The sequence below is a fragment of the Lathamus discolor genome, chromosome 13, assembly GCF_037157495.1.
Source record: "Lathamus discolor isolate bLatDis1 chromosome 13, bLatDis1.hap1, whole genome shotgun sequence".
Classification (NCBI taxonomy): Eukaryota; Metazoa; Chordata; class Aves; order Psittaciformes; family Psittacidae; genus Lathamus; species Lathamus discolor.
Genome location: NC_088896.1, coordinates 4,317,962 through 4,335,046, shown reverse-complemented (window position 1 = coordinate 4,335,046; position 17,085 = coordinate 4,317,962). Strand labels below are relative to the sequence as shown.

The window sequence follows — 17,085 nt, the reverse complement described above, 5'->3', positions numbered from 1 at the left end:
TGGCTGCCCGCAGAGATGCGGTTAACCCCGGGCTCCCCGTGCCGCAACCGGAGCCTCCCAGAGCGGGGCTGGGAGGAGCTGGGTCCTGCGGGCAGCCGGGATGGGGATCCCGGCGGTGGCACCCAGGGGAGCCGGTGCCAGGGGCGGCTGCGGCGCAGAGCTCAGTGCAGGAGGTGCCTCCCCGTTGCTCCGGGGGCAAGGGTGAGCAATGGACTGGGCTGTACATGGGGTGCCCCAGTGCAGGAGCTCCTGCGGCGGGGGCTGCGCTGCGGGAGGCAGGCACAAACCTGAGGGAGATCAGGAAGCTGAGAGGGAGCGGGACTGCGGGTTCTGGGCTGGAGCTGCGGGGCACCTGCAGCCACTGTGCAGAGGCACAAGTGGCACGCACAGGGAAAGCAAAGAGTGCGCTAATGCAGGGCTCGGAGCTTGTGAGGAGAAACAACAAAAAGAGGATGGTGAGGACAAGCAAAGGCAAAGGGCTTCCTCCAAAGCCTGACTTCCCCACCCAGAACCACTTCACTGTGCGGACTGATGAGGTGATACCCACCACAACAGAAGAGCAACCAGTTGCAGCAGCAACAAAGAGGACAAATGCCAGTGCGTCCAAGAGAAAGTGGTGGGTGAGAGTAGTAGGAGATTCTGTCTTGAAAGAGAGTCTGTTGGCCTGACCTGCTCTCGAGGGAGGGGTGTGAACACGACCCAGCAACGTGTGCTCGCAGGGCAGAAGCCGCCCGTGTGCTGGGCTGCGTCAGAAGGGGTGTGAGCAGCAGGTTGGGGGGTGATCCTGCCCCTCTGCTCTGCTCTGGTGAGGCCCCACTTGCAGCGCTGTGTGCAGCTCTGGTGTCCTCAGCGTGAGAAAGACATGGAGCTGTTGGAGCAAGTCCGGAGGAGGCCATGAAGATGACCAGAGGCTGGAGCACCTCCCGTACAAAGGTGGGTCGAGAACATTGGGGCTGTTCAGGCTGGAGAAGAAAAGCCGTGTGAAGACCTCCAATATCTGAAGGGAGATGGATCTGAAGGATGCTGGAGAGGGACTCTTCATCAGGGACTGTAGCAACAGGATTCAAACTGAAACAGGGGAAGTTCAGGTTAGATCTAAGGCAGCAGTTCTTCCCTGTGAGGGTGCTGAGGCGCTGGCACAGGATGCCCAGAGGAGCTGTGGCTGCCCCATCCCTGGCAGTGCTCAAGGCCAGGTTGAACAGAGTGTTGGGAGACATGGTCTAGTGTGAGGTGCCCCTGCTCATGGCAGGGGGGTTGGAGCTGGATGATCTTAAGGTCATTTCCAACCCAAACCACTCCATAATTCTGAGAAATAATGTAGCAAAAATGCTTTATATAAATTCTATGAGTTCCCAAGTCAAAAGTTACGGACAGAATTAAGGGGTTTCCCCACAGTCTGTGGTGTGTATATGGACATTCCTGTAATACCTCTTTGTTTTTAGTAGTTACGAAGTCCTGATGTATTTGTTCTCACTAGAACAAATACAACCAACCAAACTCCAAACAACCCAGATTTGGGCTGAAACTCATTAGGAATATGCACATTAGTGCTTTGCTAAACTATCACATTTTTAAAGCACCTGTAACTTCTCTAGTTAATGTTTGCACCATTTAAGGATTCCAGCATCAAGACAGTTGGATTTTTCACTTTCTACTTTTCTGCTTACCTTTCATCCTCACTTTTAGGAATCAGGCCTAATATCACTGATATTCGGGGTCTTTACCTTTAATTTCTGGAGCTGGTGATACTTTAAATGGATGGTTTCACCTCATTTGGTTTCATTCAGAAGCCAATCAACCCAAATCATCTTCAGTGATAAGTACTGAAACTAAGTTCAAGCACTTCTCAAAGTGTTTTCCTAAGGTGCTTGTCCTAGCTCAAGCCATACTGCATTTACAAGACAATTTAGGCCTGAAGCTCTCTTGAGCCTTCATCCACAAGGTAAGAGAGTGCTAGTAATTATTCTGTTTTTTTCAGGTGAAGGCAGTTGTTTGGCAGAATGCCTTCCTTTAAAGTTGGTTTGTTGGGTTTTTTTTTCCCTAATAACTGGGAATATGAAGGCTAGATATTCAATTTGATGTTATTTGCTTTCCTGGTTGTGTTATTTCTCAACAGAGAAAGACAAATTTGCTATTCCCAGCAGCAAGATTTATTGCTCTATATTAACAAGAAAAAATGCCATTTTATTGAAAGTTCGGTTTAGATAGCTCTGAACAAAACCCAGTTTGAATGGTACAACAAGTGTAACCTTCATCTAAGAAATAGAAATGTAGAAATGATGCGGGTGTTAAAATGGTTGACTGCTGTAGAAGCCAGACTGCATCCTCAGTAGGTTTTTTGTTTAGAGACACCAGGCTGGCTGACTGCATTCTGCCAGGCTCAGAAAAGGTAGTGATGATGTAGTAAAAGAGTTATATTTTTATATGTCAAGCAGAGAGGTCTCTCCCTGACAGCAGTGTCCTTTCTCTCTCCCATCCAAGCATAAATCTGGCACATGCCTGTATTAGGTACTGCCAGCTCATAACATGTATTAATCACTGCAAATTACTTTAAGGCAGTCTGTGTGTGGATATGTCTGGAGAATTGAACGTGAAGCCTTTAACCTTTGAATCACTTGCTCATTTGTGAACCCAGCTGATGTTAACCCTGAGTTAATTACTTTCCAATGGCTCTCAGGTGCAAGCTGTTGTTTCATCTCAAACTGATTCCCAGGGAACAACCAAATACAATATAAAGCCACCAAAGTCAAAGCTAATGGAGCTGGTGTGGGATTAAACTTGTCATAGAGAGCAAGCCTGAAGGAAATGTGTGAGTATGGTGAATTTTCTTATGCTGTTTCTTTTCAAAAGATAAATGGGTGATTTTTAAGGGTCATCACAGGCTCGTGTCATTAGGCTAAATTCACTTGAGAGTGCTTTTCTATCTAGAAGAATATCGTGTGGAATAGAAAGTGCTCAGCCACAAACCAAGCTCTTAAAGGTTAACGATTTTAAAGCAAGGTTAGGTATAAGGAAGTTACAAGTTGTGTTATTCCTTTTTCTGTGGCAACACGTCTGGTTCTTTCATTTCAGTGCGTTTGTCTCGTAAAGGAGCTCTGTGCAGAGTACTTGACTGTACTTCTCTGCTGTATGTTTTAAAGGCCTGCAACCTGGTACTAGCACTTAGGTATTTAAGCTTTTGTCTTCTAGCTTTGTTTCAGGAGTAACAATAAGCAGCCTTGGTGATTCCTAGGGGGAATTAATGGGTACCTCTCACAAATCTAAACCCCCAAACCACCAAAATCCTGATTCTGTTCCTCTCAGGGTTTTGGTTTTACAGACAACATCTGCCACTGCCTTTTTATCACCATGTCTCAATGAAGGTGATGATAACTTGGACAAAGAGAAGAGTAGGTTGTTACAGCAGTTTCCAGGCCTGATGAGCTGGGGAGGGAGAAGAAACTCTGCATTAATTCCGTCCAGCAGTCTTTTTCATAGTGATTTTTATTTTATGTGGTTTGCATTGAGGGAACTGAAGCAGAAGAAAGGCATGTAACTTCATCACAGTTTTAAAGAAACCCAAATTTAGGCTGGAGATCAGCCTCTAAATGCAGCTCCTGTCACTCCAGTTAATATAAAGTAAGTCCTGCACTAAACATTTTCATGCTGTCTGTTATTTCAGGGTATGTGGTTCCATTGACAGGACTCTGGCAATTGTTCAAGACTCCCAAGAAAAGATGGAGTCTTGGAGCTGTGGAATTGGAGGATGGATGAGCCAGGGTGGAGGCTGGGGCTGCTCTGGTGTTGGTGGCACCGTGAGGAGGAAGGAAGAGTTTGCTGAGGATGAATTCAACACACTGGAACAAAGTGTTCCCCTTAAACGTGTTCTACAGCCAGAATAGCAGCAGCGATTCTGCCAAGTAAGGGGCCTGCTGCAGGAACAGTTTGGCAAGGGAAAATATGTAGCCAAATTTGAGCTAAGCAGCCTGATAGTGGGTGGCTGGATTATACAAACTTACCGATACTCAGAATACATTATCTCTTGCCAAGTGTCTCTGAATGAAATGGAATGGTAGAGCAGATAACCCTTTTTTTTAATTTGTATTCCTTCCCTCTCCCCCTTCCAAAAATTTGCATTTAGACACCTCCATTCAAAGTCTTGAGCAGTAAGGCTGTGGGGCAGAGCTTGTAATGAAATCCTCGTCAGGATCCTTAGGGCAGGGCTAGAAAATGAGGTATTGCAGTGTCAGAAGTTCTTGCATTTGTTGAAACGTGGTCCTGGAAGGGATGAACCAGAAAGAATCCTAAGAAAAGGAGGAAAAATATGGTATCTTTTCAGCGTGCTCTCTGTAAGCATAGTCATTTCTGGGAGAAGCATCAAGATTTACAGTTATCTCAACACTGCCATGTGGGATTTATGAGCTCCCATGAATGGAAGAATCATCCTCATGTAGAAATCTGTGTGGTTTTGCCTTGGATGGAGTGATGGGAGTTCAACAGTTGTGCTTGACTGCTGCTACTGTTTTGTTGTGTACAAACAAGAATTGTCTTCTAATTGGCTGGCTTGCAAACTGAGGAAATCTGGGCTGATTTATTGCCACTGGGAGTAGCGTTGCTCGCACAAGGTTGGATTTTAATGTTAATTAAGGTGTGTTTAAGAAGGGATCTTGTCCCTCTTGCAGCTTTATTCTAAGAACAAGGGAGGACCGAGCTTGGGTTATAGATGCCACAAAGATGTCTGAAAGAAAAAGGTTGAAAGAAAAAGGTTGTTGCTTTTAACACTCTCTTGTTTGCTTAGCTGCTATGTTCTGGAGCCCATGAGAGGTGATAAACAAAGGAAGCCTGTGGAGACGCTTTGCATTCTGATGCTTTTCAAAGTACCTCTTTGCTCTGAAGCAGACTGTTCCAGGAACTATCTTAGCAATGTGTGTAGTCTAGCTTGGAGCCAAAGGCTTGAGTCTTCATGAATCAAGCTTATTAATGGTGTCCAGCATAAATGAACTCTCAAAGAAATGAGTAAGAAGAAAAAACCTGCAGCCTGGGTCTGAATATTTCTGTTTTGCTACCTCTGAGCATTAAGAAGTTTTGGAGCAAGTCTAGAGGAGGGCCACGAGGACGATCAGGGGCTGGAACACCTCCTGTGTGAAGACAGGCTCAGATAGTTGGGGCTGTTCAGCCTGGAGAAGAGAAGGCTGTGTGGTGACCTGAGAGCAGCTTCCAGTATCTGAAGGGTGCAAGGATGCTGGGGAGGGACTCTTCTGGGATTGTAGTGATAGGACAAGAGGTGATGGGTTCAAACTGAAACAGGGGGAGTTCAGGTTTACTCTGAGGGTGCTGAGGCACTGGCACAGTTTGCCCAGAGAAGCTGTGGCTGTCCCATCCCTGGCAGTATTCAAGGCCAGGTTGGACAGAGACTTGGGCAACATGGTGTATGAGGTGTCCCAGCCCATAGCAGGGGATTAGAACTAGATGATCTTAAGGTCCTTTACAACCCTAACTATTCTGTGACTAAAGGCTGGTGTCGGAGCACTTTGCTTTTTGTTTGGGGGTTTTAAACCAACTTGAAATTACTTAACCAACTTGCATAAGTGAATGAGTGTTTGCAGCTGGGGAATGTGCATGATACCACTATGATGACAGAGTCTGTGACTACAGGTTTGGATGTGAAACAGTCCTGCACAGAGCAAGTAAACCACTTTTGGCTCCAATCTTTGCTGTTCTGAAGCTGATTCCTTCTGGTGGCTGTTGCCAGAGGAGGGGAGCCTTCCTGGGTTTTCATCTTCTGACTTACTGTATAAACTTGGACCAACTGCTTCCACCTTCTGCACTTCATAAACAAAAGCATGTTTGCTATAAATTTCCAGTGCCACTTTGGCAATGCAAGTATTGAGTTTTCCATTTTCCTTCTCTGGATTTTGTTTCCTTTCACTTTTTAAGTTTCTTCCCTTTTCCCCAAGGGAGTGCTTATGTTCTCAGATTAAAACCAGAAGTTCGTTCAGTTTTCTGTGAAGGTTAATTTATTAAAAATACAGTTTTAGTATCCTTTCAAATGATATTTTCCATATAAAAATATTTATTTTACTAAAACCACATCTTTCTGATGGAAAAATGTCTGGACATTAAAAGAAGTCAACCACTGTCTAGTAGCGTTAGTATAGAGATGTCTGTGGTGTAGCTATGATTTTATGGAATAAAGCAATTAGAAATTACTGGTTAAATTCCTCATTTTAACTGAAGTTAATTAATTTTAAGATTATTTTTAACTAAGGTATGGAAATGTCATGCGCTAGAGCCTTACTGGGGCTTTCTGAATCATAGAAATATTAATGTTTAAACTATAAAACATGGATGTGTTCAGTTTTTAATTGATTGAGTAAAGGAGCAGGTAGAAGCTTGCTAAGGTTTGGTGGCAAACTGCCCCTAGGCAGCTAAACTGTAGTTTGTAGTTGCTTGTTATTAGATAATGCAGCTCTGTGGCGGTCTGAATTGGAGAATTTTAGAACTCAAGTCCTGGGAGCCAGTCTCTCCATCACTTCAGGTTTCCAGAGCACTGACTGCAAAGGGGCATAAAAAGCCTGTAGTAAAAGCTCTGAAACCAGCCTGCTGGGTTGTGATGTTCTTTGACTCTCAAAATGCTTTGAGAAAGCATTTTCTTTTGGAAGGAAAGAACAACAATGAAAAAAATAGTTTGAAATTACTTTTTGCTGGTTTGTGTGGGAGACAAGAGGGAGATGTGCTGTTAAGGGGGTACAAGGTCTTGCCTCTCTTGCAGTCCGGCTCAAATCCAATCTGAGCTGATAGGTTGTTTTATTACAGGGCTAGCAAGGTTTTAACCTCCCTCTCCTGGAAGTACATTTAGAAATTGCCCCTCATATATTAAATTAGGCTATCAAATCCCTTAGTTCTCTCCAACAAGGCTCCTCATTTCAGGGGTCTATTGCAAAGAACCAGACAGCACAGTGAAAGCCAAAATATGATTGAGAGAGAAGGATTAGGAAGTAAAAGTAATGAGAACCATAAGTCTTAAGGAGACACCTCTTATCTCTTAGTCATCTGGATATAACTTGCTTCCTCTTGCACTCTCTGTGCCTCCCTCTTCCTCTCTGGAATGACTGTCGCTCTTTCTGAGGCACAAAATCCTTTCTCAAATTGCAGGAGTCTCTTGGTCTCTCACCTGTTTTCTTATACCACTGTGAATACAAAGGAGTACCCACTTCCTCTTTCGCTCCTAGTTTTTCCTCCTTACAGCCATTGCTAAACACAAAGCATGTATTTGTGATGCACTGTTTAGTGACTGGCATGCAAGGTGTTCCTGTGTGAGTGCAGGTCTGCTCTGTTCCTGTGTCAAACCCTTAGTGTGATCACGGTGGCAGAGAGGAGGCGGCATCTCTCAGAAGATGGGAAATGATTTTGCAGCTGATTTGGTGGCAGCCCATGAAATGACACTGGAGTACTGTGTCCTTTGCATTCTTAAACAGCAGAACAGGGGAATAAACTAAACTGACACAGTGCAACTGATTATGAAATAACTGAATTATCCAACATGTGTAAAAAAGCATAATCTTTATTGCTCCTCAGACACAGTGGCCAGTCTGTGGCAGCTTTGCAAATGCTTTCCAAGTGGTGTTGATCTGTCCCTGGGCACTGTGTTAAGTAACTGAAGAAGAAAGTGGTTTTAATTAGACTGCATGCAGATCCCCAGTAAATTAGATTTTTTTCTTAAAAATCAATAGATTGAATCAATCTATAGTAAAGAGAAAGTCTTTCACTGATTAAATATGACTTCATCCTTCTTTGAGAACAAAATGTTTACCTCTTTAGCTGCTTGAACTCTTATAGAGGCTTCCAGGAGGAAAAAAAAAAGGGTGAAAAACATCTTCATTTTCTTGGTATTTGAAGGGGTAATCCTAGCACACCTCCTTCTGCTCCCAGCTCTCCTGTGTATATTGTGATTAAGAAGCTCAACGTTCCAGGTATTTCCAGATTTGCATAGATCATTAGGAAGAACATTAGCTAATAGGGGTTTTTTTTAATGCATTTTGGGTTGCTGGAGTGATGCTTCAAGCAGCTCTAGGCACAGAGACGTTGTGGTTTGCACGACAGTGTGAAAAGTCCTTCATCTCAATGCACTGACTTTTGATGTATGAGCACAAATAGTTCCTCTTCTGCAGAGATGTTATTTGTTTTGCAGAAAACAGTACTGAGGAGAGAGAAAATAGGAAGTTTTCTCCCAGGGCCATGTCGCCAAAGGTCAAAGTAGAGCCTGAAGTGTGGTTATAAAGATATCAGCCTGTCTTTAACCTGCTGTCCCTGCCCCACCATGCAATTTAGAGAGCTTATCTCAAACCAGGACTGCAGTGTGTTGCGTGATGTACAAAGCCAGAAAAAGAAGAGCCTCTTTTGCACAGATCTCCTGCAGTGCTCTCTCCTGCAACCTATTCCTCAAGGTTTAAAAGCAAGGAAGGTCTCCTAGCAGCACCAAGAAGGAAATACCTGCTTTAGCACAGCAGAAAGCTTTCCTGGGGGGCTGGTTACCAACTTCAAAGTTTTAGGTGATGCAGAAAGTTTCACGTTAACCCTTTTTTACCTGCAGCTCACGAGGAGTCTCCCAAAACTGAAGGTAGATCTCAAGCCAGATGCTGTCCTATAGGCTGGTGTTTGTGCAGAGGCCACAGCAGTGTTGTGGGAAATGCAACAAATAATACCTGGAAGTATAAAACCAACTTAAACATCTCACTGACGCACAAACCTGGTCCATCCTTTCTGTTCAGCAGGAGGTGATCTTGTCCACTCTGACCTTCTCCCTGCTCTCTGTCTGCACTAATTAGACCAGGCTTTGAGGTATGGGGCCTTTACGTTGGTGATGTTAGCATGCAACTTCTAGCAGTTTAGCCAATTGTTTTGAAATGTAACCATTAGCACTGGGAGTGCTCTGATGGAGAAGTGGTGATGATTCCTCAAGCTGCTGGCAGTTGTCACTGCAACTTAGTTCTGCTGGGCTGATGAATTTGGGGCTATTGCCTTTTTTTGGGCTCTTGAAAGTAGAGAATTTGGACTACTCATTTAATTGAAATGTATTTATGATACTTCATGTGTTTACACTGGTGGACAAGTTGTGGGTTTGAACAGGGCCATGTATTTGCACTAACAGGAAAGTAAACCTGCCAACTACAGGCTGATACTATGTGCTGGTGAGTCAAAGTGTGATGACAATAGAAGCTGTGTTTCGGAAACAAAATGTTAGCACTGATTATGTTTTTCCCTGTCAGCAAAAGAGGGTGCCAGTTGCAGAGAAATACGATCCTTTTTAGGTTATAGCTCCTTAGGAGTTTTTTTCCTGAGAAATATGATGCACATTTCATGGATAAAAGCCCATGTCAATTACTTGAAGGTTTGTAGAGAGCTCAGCTGTTGTTGCACAGTGGTGCACATAGATGAGTTAGTACCCTACATGGTCACCACCGTTGATGCGTCTGAAAGTGTCATGTCTTTAGTTTTCTTTTTCTTTCTAGTCCTCTGTTCTTGATCTCTGTGTACTGTGGTATATGTGCTGTGCTTGGAATTTTAACAGATGTTTTGGAGGCGGGTGTTGTATGTTCTGTTTCTAGACATCAGTGTCAAGAAATGTGACATGATGATCAAATGGGGAGTTTTTTGGGGGAGGAAGATGGAACATGGTAGGGTTGCTCTGGTAGGAAACATTGAAGGAGGGATAAAAAAAGTCATGCCAGGAGCCCACTGACTTTACCAGGAGTAAAGTTTGTTGGTGTGAGTGTGCCTGTTGGGAGCTGGAAGAGCAGAGTTGCTCAGAACCAGCTGGAGGTTAGCAAACCCTCCATGTGGCTGCAGTGGCAACAATAATTTCATGAGCCTGACAGATTTTATTTGGCACCCTGGTATCAGTCATCATGTACGGCCATATGCTGTCTCTGCAGGAAGAGGGGTTGATGTGTATTTAAAGCAGCAGCAGGAAAGCTTTTCTATTGCAGATGAGGCCAAGAGCTAAATTTCAGGCTTTAGGCTGTACTAGGCCAGGTCCTTAGGTCTCCTGACTGCATAAGGTGAGTTGGGGCAAGGTGGCAACGCGATGGAGACTGTGGTTGGTTGTTCTCACCAGCTCTTCACTAGGATGAGCAAGTTTGCTCAGCAAGAAATTCACTGTAGGAATAATTGAAATGACGCACGTAATTCTCACAATTTATTTAAAGTACTGCTTATTGTAGTGGAAATAGTACAAGCATAACATGCCAATACACTGGTAATCTCTTAAATCCAGTACTTCCTCTGACCTAATGGTCTATTTTTGATGGATGTGTTCTCTTTTTAACAGCCGAAAGAGTCACATATTTTCTTGTGCTCCCATTCCAGGCAGTGAAATTCTTGGGAGATGGGTTGAATTGTCTCTTTATTGATCACATAAAGATGGTGAATGAAGACAGATATTATACTGCAACATCATTGTTTTCAATCTGATTTTTAATTGGTGGAAGAGTAGATTTAAGCTTTGTTCTTCAGTTTACTTTCAATTCACATATCAGATTTGCCTAGATTAATATTTTTACTGCATAACAGCTTTTAAGGTAGTGACAGGATCAATAAGGGAAGAAAGTTTGGTAAATGCCACTCTTTGTGTGTGTGCTTCGTGCCCAAATGTAAAACAAATTGTCTGGAGATCTTTGCTTTCTTGTTTCTAGGTGGCAAATTTGAAAGAACTTGAAAGTTCTCTGGAGAATCTGTTTTCTTTCAGGAAATGGTCTTAGAAAAATCAAAGTATTTTGAGGATCATTAATTTCCATCTGAGACTTCTCTGAGACGTCTTCAGGGTAGTTAGTTTAGACATCATTTTGATCTCATGTGCTAGCAAGAAATCATGATATTAAGACCAAAATTTCAAAGTCAAGCTTGGTTTAGGAAAGTTAAAATATTGCTTCTCCCCCCACTCCTTGTTCAGGAGAATTAACTTAACAGTTAGCTAAGGCTGAAAGCCTGTATTTCTGGCTAGTCTGAATTCAAAGGAGGGTCATCAGAAACTGTGCAGCGCTGACATTTAGCAATGCCTCATTTTAATAGGGATTCCAGACTAATCATAAAAGCTTAAGGCATATAGTGAGGATTATCAGTAATACTTCATGATGAAAGCCAGCTGGTTTTGTTAGCTACATCATTAGATTGTCACTTAAATATCAGTGGGTGTCTGTGTTGCATTTTGAGGAGCTCCAATAGGGTACCATGAAGACAAGATTGTCTGGCCAGGGAAAGGACTATAAATACCAAAGCCAATAAGCACGTATTTTGCTGAAATGCGGCTTTTCTGAATGCTTTGAGATTTATGCAAGAGCCCAGCTTCGCTTTTCGTACCTGAGGTCACTGTGATTGCCCTCATCTACTGCAGTGTGCAGAGCTGTCTGTTCCCTTGTCCTGCTGTTCTGCAGGAGATGGAAGAGCAAAATCTGCGCCCTAGGTTCTTTTGTTTTAAATTCACCTGCTTTTCTCTCTTTCGGTAGTTTTGCACTCCTGTTTGGGCAACAAAACGTCTTTCAGAAATTACTCCATTTGGAAGACCCTTGCAGGGAAGCAAGCAGGAGTTACCTAGCTCGTTGCTTCACTCCTGCATTAAAGCTCACTCTGAACTGGAGGAAAAGTTCTCCATTCCTTTTTCTGTACAGAAAGCCCAGGATCTCAGTGTGCCATTGTGGTGCAAACACTTTTCCCCTGGGAAACTTAAGGCTCTGGGTAAAGACTAACTTGGCATGGGTTAAGGTAGGACAAAAGCAGGCAGGAGCACTGAGGTGTGGGAGGAATACCTGCCCAAGCCTGTAAAGTGCCCTGCAATCCTTTTATATGTTTCTCATGTAATAAGACATCAGTTTTTGCAGAAATTGCTGATTTCCCTGAACTCCCTTGTTGCTGCTGACGCATATCTTGGATGCTATATAAATGTTCATCTATGCATAATGAATAAGGTAAGAAACTCCCACGTTTCCCTGGTGCCTGAGTTGTTCCTAGTATAATTTTTGTTCTTATGATGTTTTAGGATAAAAATATCTTACTTGAGGGTATGGAGAAGTATCAGTACTTTTTGGTTCTTTGAAGATGGTCTATGACAGTCTGTGTTTCACTTACTGACAGTCCCACTATAACTACAACCCTAAATTTACAGCTGGGATGGCAGGACGGGGGGAAGATTTTTCAGTGAGAAGTGGTGCAAAATAGAGGTTTGTGTATTCTGGCAGAAGTTTAGGGATTCTTATTTCTTAAAAAAGATAATAAATTACTAGTAAAAAAGAATAGCTCTGGCAGCAAATGCTCCCAGGCTGCTGGCGCAGGCAGGAGGCAGCACACCCTGCACACATTATTCATTATCACAGCTTTCCCTCTATGTGGCTGAAGCTATCCAGACTTGCAGCCCAGAAGGAAAAGAACCAGAATGTAGACTATCAAAGTGTTCTGATCATTAATTGTCATCTCTTCCTTGAAATGAGATATCCTCACAACTGCCAGAAAAATGGCATATTTCAGCTTTTTCTTCATAACTAAGAAACCAAACCTGTTAGGATTGTATCCTCTGTGCACATCAGCCTTGCTGAGAGTTTCCCATGTAAATTTTGAGTGTCCTGGCCAATTGCAGCTAAAGCAAACTGAAGTTTCAGAAGTGCAAGAGTGCGAGGTTTGTAAAAATAGACAGCAGTTGAGGAAAACCCAATTAGAGGACCCATGGAGGGGAAGAAGGTGCACGTCCAGTTTTTTTCTAGGCTTTCAGGAATCTACTAAGGGTGGAGGTGTTCTGAAACCCCCAGATATGAGAACAACTTCAGTAGGAATTTGTTGCAGCAGAAGAAATGAAATGCTTTCTGCTACAAGGTAGGGACTCATTCCTCTTTGCGTTCTCTGGTGTGTAGTAAGAAGGATCACGACACAACAGCTGCAGCAGAATTCTGTATGAATGTTGCCAGATATGACTTGCAGGTCCTTTGCAAATGAGGACTTTCAGTTTGTGACAACGCTGGAAATACTTGCTTACTGCAGCAGTGCAGATAATATATTCTCCAGACAGTACTTCTGGTTTTTTTGCTTAGTCTTTTCTCCTGATTTTAGGACTACATTCCTTCCTTAGCCCTTCACTCATGCTTCTCCCAGTGCATGCCCAGCTCCCTAATTGCATTTCTTCCTGTGCTATTGCTTGGATTTTCTGTGTCAACCTGAATCTGAGCTCCAGCGGTCTGAAATCTGAGAAGCGTAAGCATGCATGTGATTAAAGACTTGCTTTAGCTCTTCATGATATTCAAAAACGTTTGCCCACATGCATTGCTACAGCTTGTAAGATGTGCATTATAGCTATGCATAGGAGAGCTTGAGAGCTTTTTCTGCCTGTGATTGTGAGCTAATTTGAGCCATGTTCGCTCTAGCTATAGTCTTTATTTCTTGCCCTGACTTTTGTGCAAGAGGAAAGAAAGATCACTAACGTGAAACAATTTATGAGGAACGAAAACTGGGACATCGCACATTAATAAAGTTCATCCTGTCCCTGGATTTACTGCTTGTAGGATCTCTGAGGAAATCAGGTCAACCTAATAATGATCTCCTTGTATGCATCTTCAGGAGTAAGAGAGAGAAAGAATCACTATGGATGGTGATCATCGGAAAGAGGGTGATGGGGACATGAGCAGTGTTGACTCCTCACTGGCTTTTGGCCATATCATGCTGGGGCAGACTATTCCCCAGTCTAATTCCCCAGTTTAATTACACAGTTGTGGTTCGAAAGTATTTCCATGTGTTTGTTTAAAACCTGCTGCCTTGTAGTTTCGCTTGATGTTCCCTACTTCGTGAACTGCAGGAAATGGTGAATGGTTGGGCAAGGTTGATGGAAAACTCATTATCCCATTGACACAAAGTTGTTGCATCTGTATCTTTCAGCTTTAAAATGTGAAAGCACACAGTCCTTAATGGATCAAGTTGCTACATAGCATCTTTGTAGCTCAGAAATGAATGCAAGGTTCAGCTGATACTGGATAGCTGGCAACCAGCCTGTTCTTAGACAGTCATTTTCAGATTTGGGTGGCTTTAGCCTGCTGTCAGGCTGTCAGAAAAGATTTGTGTCTCTCATCACCTACACAGCAACTTCTTCCCTGCAGGTGCAGGGTGGGATGTGAGGGCAGCAGCAGCAGGGGTGGGTTTCTGGCACTCAGTGCTATATAACGGGATTTTTGCAGTCCATCTCCTTAGCGTGCTGCTTTTTAGGGAATATTCTGCTTTCCTGCAAGCATGTGGGCTTCTGAGATGTGGCGAGGGATTATCTCTTCTCACATGTTGCATTCGCATCCTGTAGAAACCATGCTGTTATTCTCTTCCTGCATTTGCAAAACACCCACAAGTCAAAAGAAACATGAATTTAAATAGGAGGAGATGGTTAGTAAAGGTCATACTGGTGCTGGCTCACAAGCAAGGAGCTCAATTTGCTCAGCTTGTGAAGTACAATGAAGTTTGTGGTCTTCAGTGGAAAAATTGGGACATTGAAATGTTGTGGCAACCTTAGGAAGTCACCAATTTTCTAATTGGGACCTTAACAAAAGAAAAAGGGGAAGCTTCAATTCACTGCTCACCCTCACAACAAATAAGGGTGTTAACTGCCAGAAAAATGTTCTGATGGTTGTATTGTGTTGATCCTCTTGAAAGAGGCAAGTGCTTTAAATGGAATTATGATGATGGTGTGATCATTGTTTGGGCTGGCTTAATGAGTTTTGTGACTATTGCAATATTAAATGATTTGCACTTAAGAAAAATACCTCCTGTTCCATTCAAGAAAGATCAGAAAAAGCTGCTAGAGCTTTTGCTGTTGTGCTGGATACATCACATGTAGTCCTACACACTGCCAAAATAGCTGCTAGTTTGGACACTGCAGTCCTCTGGATTTGGCAGCGCTGGTGCTTCAACATAAACACAGGAATAGGCTCTTGGAGGCTGTCATCTCACCTGATTAATAAATTTTATCAGAATTTGACATGCCAGAGGGGCTGAAATGTGGTCAGAGTGTGTGTGACTGCATGTGTGAAAAAGTGAGTTGGGTGCCAGGAAGAAGAGGGTTCTGTGTCAGTCTTGCATAATTTAGGCTTTTGGGGGGTGTTGCAAAGATAAAACCAAGTTAGGGAAGAAGCATGGAAGCTCCATGTGGCACCTGGTTTCTAGTATGGTTCTGTTAAGCCATCTCCAGTTGCTCTGTTAGACGGCAGAGGTGGCTCCAGGGACACTTCCATCAGTGTTGCTGATGCAGTTTGCTTCCTCTTGGCAATGTGGCCCTAGGGACTGAGAGCTCTGTGAATAACTTTGTGTCTCAGCTGCTATCCTGCATAGGTCAGAAAGGAGCAAATGGTAGGTGGTGATGGCGAAAGCTTGCATGGCTTTGCTAGAGAGCTCTTCTTGACCATTCCCAGCCCAACTGAGCATCACAGGCCTGCTGAAAATGCCAGGCAAGGGACAGAAAACATACGCATTCAAGAAAGTCCCATCTTAATGGAGTTTCTTGTTGAGAGCAGAATAGTTGTGTAAGTCAGAATGTGGAAATACTTTCTCTTTTGCCTTGAATGTTTCTAGACTAAAACTGAGTGGGCTCCCAGTTCCGTGCATCATTGCTGACTTCAGGGCTCAGCTCCATGCTGTCCTGCCCAATGAGGTGGCTCCTGCTGTTGTACCCACTTTGAACTGGAGCGTTCATTTCATGTGCCCAATTGCTTGGGACTTCACTTCAGCACTCATTTTCACTGTAAAAGTTCTCGAAGTAAATGCTTCTGCCCCTCTGCCATTTCAGCTTAAAGAAGCCAGGTCAGGACTGAGAATGGCATCTTTAGGAATTAACATTTTTATGCTGCAAATCTGGAATTATTTTCCAGGCTGTTGTAATTTAATTGGTTTGACTACTTAATAATGAAGCTTTGTATCTTCTGTTAATCCCTAACAAAAATGAATTCAAACCTCTGTGGCTTCTGCTGGGAGATGTGAGTAAATAAGAGATACCATTTCCGGTATGGGAAGCAATCACTTTGCCCTCATCACTGGAAACTCATTCACAGTCTCTGAAAACTTTGAGTTACAGAAAATTTTAAGACTTGCCTAAAGCATTAAGGATATTTGGAGTATTAATAGAGTAATATGCTTCATGCTGTGGTTTGCATGACAAACATATTGAAGGGTTAAGAGGTATGCAAGAAGTCAGAGATATACAAATAGATCATAACTCAGTTTGGAGAGTCCTACAAGTCAAGTGACAGCGATCTAATTCACAGCGTGTGTCTGTCCAGACACACACTTTTCTTCATGCTGGAAGAACCGTCAGGTTTCCTTGGTACATGGGTAGAGATCCAGGCATGAAAACTGTAACTGCTTCACAGTTTTGGCACATGCGATTTGTTTGTGTGTTCAGGTGTTTATTCTTATCCTGATGTACATGCTTGGAAATGTGGCAGAAGACATAGAAAATACATGCTTATTTGTTATGTGGAGTAAATGCTCTGCTTTTTTCATCTAGCTGATTAAGATGCTGTTTGTAAGTACAAAATGTTTGTTCTAGGCAAGCTGATATACGAAGTTAAGCTGGGGCTGCATCTTCCAGGAACAGAGAGTCCTGCGGAACTGTGTGCTCGCTGTTTGGAGCCGGGAGAAGTGTCAAATGCAATTGGATTTTGTAACGTCTCTCCAGCTTCTCAGTGTGAATATCAGTGATGGTGGTTTGCTTTTCTTGATAAACTCATTCAGCTATTAAATTACTGGAAAGAAATCCACCACTTCAACAGAGATGCCCGAATGAGTCATGTGCATTTATAAATATAAAGTATGTCATTATGGTTGGTTCTAACCCTAAAAAAAAAAAAAAAGAAACCACTTCACAGTTTCCCTGTTGTGGTTTTTTTTTTTTTTTTTTATTTAGAAACACGCACCATTTCACCATTTTATTTTCTCCTTTTTTTTTTATTTTTTTTTTTATTTTAACGTAATAAGAGGACTTCAAAGTTGCTGGAGAAGGGAACGTCAGTCCATCCCACTCTTACCTAGTTTGACCTGGTAATGTGTGCTTGCTGCCAAGAAAGCCAGAAAACAGTGTCCTGTATTGCAACA

At 43.0% G+C, this 17,085-nt stretch overlaps 1 protein-coding gene across 7 annotated transcripts in view; it reads left to right on the top strand.

Moving 5' to 3' along the window:
- Positions 1 to 1,798: 1,798 nt before the first annotated feature.
- The window catches only part of LOC136021437 (uncharacterized), a 149,622-nt gene continuing 134,335 nt past the window's right edge, over positions 1,799 to 17,085 (top strand). For all 7 annotated transcript variants that reach the window (XM_065693650.1, XM_065693649.1, XM_065693646.1 and 4 more), the window contains exons 1-2: positions 1,799 to 1,942; positions 2,678 to 2,809. The gene's annotated coding sequence lies outside the window, so the exon portion shown is untranslated. The remainder of the gene's footprint in view (positions 1,943 to 2,677; positions 2,810 to 17,085) is intronic.